Genomic DNA, 3,569 nt, shown 5'->3' with positions numbered 1-3,569 from the left:
CCAAGCCTATATATATAATTTGTAAACAATGATTCTGAAATAGTGAAAGGATATGAATACTCAATTTCCTTCCAAATGTCAGTGGGTGAAGAAAATGGTCAAAGAGATCCATTATACAAATGCATAAAAAGGGATGGAAAATGAGACCATGTTGTTGCGTACTCTAGAATTCTCTCTGACTTTCCTAACCTTTCTAACATTCTCCTTCAATTGAATAAAGACAGTTTTTCTCTAATGATTCTCTGATTTTTCATATCTATCTTTCTAAAAAGTTATCCTAGGGACAGTTTTCAATCATGTAGCCTGTGGTGGATTTGTATGAATGCTTTGATGTTACCAGTGGGGCTCTAAGCAGCTCTTGTATTTCAAATAGTAACCATATCTACTCATGGCTTCCTGTGGAAAATTGCAGTAAAGCATCACTTACAACTCTCTGCATTGTATGTAATCTGCAATATAAACTCACAGAAGACTTAAGAACTAATACATCTTCATTAAAATGACAGCTCTCATTCCATACTTTAGGTGCTACCAGTGGCCATGTGTACAGGGTGCATGGGGGTGCATGGGGGTACAAGTGCACTCCCTGAGAGTGCTGGTGCACCCCCTGACAGGCTACACTCCCTGCTTAGGTGATGGGCAGGGGGGGCAGTGGGAGTGCTGGTCCCCCCTATTAGCGCTGGCCAGGGAGTGGGAGCACGGCGGACACTCCTGGAAGCACCATGGACACTTCTGGAAGCCGATGAGTGAGATTGACTGTGGGGGGATGCTCCCAGTTGGTGAGATTGACTGTTGGGGGACCCCCTGGGTCACGGGGGGGGGGTACTTGCCCCCCTGAGTAAGGTGGCACCAGTCACCCATGGGTTCTACTACTTAGCAGAAAGTGAACTAGTGATGAAATCTGAACACATCCCAAGTCTGTGAAGAGAGCACATATACAACACTACTCATTTACCTGGGAACAACTAAAGTCCTTTGAATATTCACTTTAAATGCTACCAGGATAGACTGTTCAGAAGACAAGTATCTTCTTCACAGAATCAATAACCACCTGTTTCCTAAGCAGCTTATGTATTGTTGAATCAATATATGTCTCTGCAGACATGTATGCCCAAATTGTCAAAGGTACTTAGGTAACTAACACTCACCAAAAAGAGTTAAAGGAGGAGATGATGGTTAATTGATGTGTTGGCCTTTTATTAGCCTTCACCCTAAAACAAATAGAACATTTTAAACAATTAAATATGTTCTTGCTTATTCTTGAAGACGTAAGAGGAAAATGGATCTCTCCAACTGTAATATTGATCTAATGTAGAAAAAGCAATTTGACGTCTCCATAACAAGTCATGGCTGTTCTTACATTTCAATTTTATTTGCAGAAAAAGGCAAAATTAGGACAATGTAGAATGCATAATTTCATTGCATATTTTTGTAGACACGTGTAAATTGCTATATTTATTCATGTTCCACATGCACCTTTTCCCTAGAACTTAGTCCTCCAGTATTGAGGTGTTCATCTTAAATAAGGAAGCCAATTTTCTTCCCAGAATAGAAGCAAGGCTGTAAGATGGCTGCTGCTTCTTTTCCTTCTCTTCCTCCAATCCCCACATGGAGGCAGGGGCTGAATCCAGTCTTCAGCAGCAGTTACAATGTTAACCCTTTCAGGGGTGAATTAGAGCAGAAACAGGGTCTAATATTCATCTCAGTCAGGCAAACAATTCATTTCAGTTGTGAACGGGTGAAAATGGTAGCTTTTGTCTGAACAGGAAAAAGGTGGTGAGAGTAAGCTGAAGTTAAGGTTCTTTCCCTCCTTGCAGCCACTACTGTAAACAAAAACAAAAAAAAAATAAAACGCCACCCCCTTTTTATTCTTCATTCTTCCATCCCAAAACAAGGTTTTTTATGTGGGAATATGTGGTATGTGTAAAATGCAGTAAGGGGCAGATCCAAGGGGGTTCACTCATTCAGTTGCATCCTGGTTTGATTCCTGGGCTACCCAAAGTTTAAAATGACAGTGGCAGCAGCGTTTCTATTCAGGTAGCAGTGAGACATTCAATGGATTTTCTAGCTCATTATAAATTCTAAACACTTCATTGTATAGGTGTTAATATCCCTCTCCCTCCTTTTAATGGTCTTGATGTTCCACTAATCAAGCTATCCTTTCTTCTTCCGTTCTGCTGTCTCTTAACTGTTCCTGGTAATCAGCTATTAACAACATTGCAGATTGTTTTTAACTGTAGCTAAAAACATTAAAGTATGGAAATAACTTTCACTGAAGCACTGGATGCACTGCCAAAATGCTGAGAGAGGCCAGACTTTATTTTATGAATCTAAATGAGATGTACATTTAACTGTAATTACTACAGGAGTAATGAAACACCATCTTTTGATCATTTTTGCCTAGTTTGTTGTGTTTTCATACATAATAGCAAATGAATGCACATTCAACAGTTATAGCACCACTCTTATACTGCCATGCCAATAAAATTATATTTGCTTTTGCTTCCATTTTAAATAGAATAATATAACCTTGGCCCTTAGCATATCAATAAAGCATTTAATTCATTTTTAACTGGAGAAAAATATGTGTTATATTATACAGGATGATGTACCACATCATAGATTTCATAGATATTAGAGCTGGAAGGGACCTCAGAAGATTGAGTCCAGCCCCCTGCCCCAGGGGCAGGAAGTCAGCTGGGGTCAAAAGATACATACAAATGTTTCTTAAAGGAGTCCAGAGTAGATGCTTGCACCACCTCTGGAGGCAGTCTATTCCAGGCCTTGGAGGCTTGGACAGTAAAGAAGTTTTTCCTTATGTCCAGTCAGAAACAGTCTTGGAGGAGTCTGTGACCACTTGACCTTGTCATCCCTTGGGGTGCTCTGATGAACAGGCATTCACCCAGATCCTGATATACACACCTTATATGCTAATAGGCAACCACCAGGTACCCCTTGAGCCTGTGCTTTTCCCGGCTGAAGAGTCCCATGGCTCCCAGCTTCTCATCATACAGTCTGTTGTCCTGCCCTCTGATCATGCACGTGGCTCTCCTCTGGACACTCTCAAGCTTTTCAACGTCCTTTAAAAATATTGGAGCCCAGAACTGGATGCAGTACTCCAGCTTCAGCCTCACCAAGGCTGAGTACAGTGGGAGGATGACATCCTGGGATTTGCTTGAGAAGTATTTATGGATTCAAGCTAGAGTTTTGCTTGCTTTACCAGCTGCGACATCACATTGGTGGCTCATGTTCATCTTGTGGTCAGTCATGACCCCCAAGTCCCTTTCAACTGTAGTGCTAGCAAGTATAGCACTGCTGAGCCAATAAGCGTGCTGCAGGTTTTTTTTCCCCAAGGTGGAATACCTTGCATTTTTTGGTGTTGAATGCCATCAGATTTTCTGCCGCCCATTTTCTGAGCCTGTCTAGGTCAGTCTGGATCACCGGCCTATCCTCAGGTGTGCATGTTTTACCCCAAAGCTTGGTGTCATTGGTGAACTTGGTGTAAGAGTAAATCTAGTCAGGCTTCTGGCCTATTTGACTAGAAAAAACAGACAGAGACCAGAAGTGCT

The sequence above is a fragment of the Gavialis gangeticus genome, unplaced genomic scaffold (genome assembly GCF_001723915.1).
Source record: "Gavialis gangeticus isolate Ggan-Ray unplaced genomic scaffold, GavGan_comp1, whole genome shotgun sequence".
NCBI lineage: Eukaryota > Metazoa > Chordata > Crocodylia > Gavialidae > Gavialis > Gavialis gangeticus.
Note: the sequence above shows the minus strand (reverse complement) of the source record.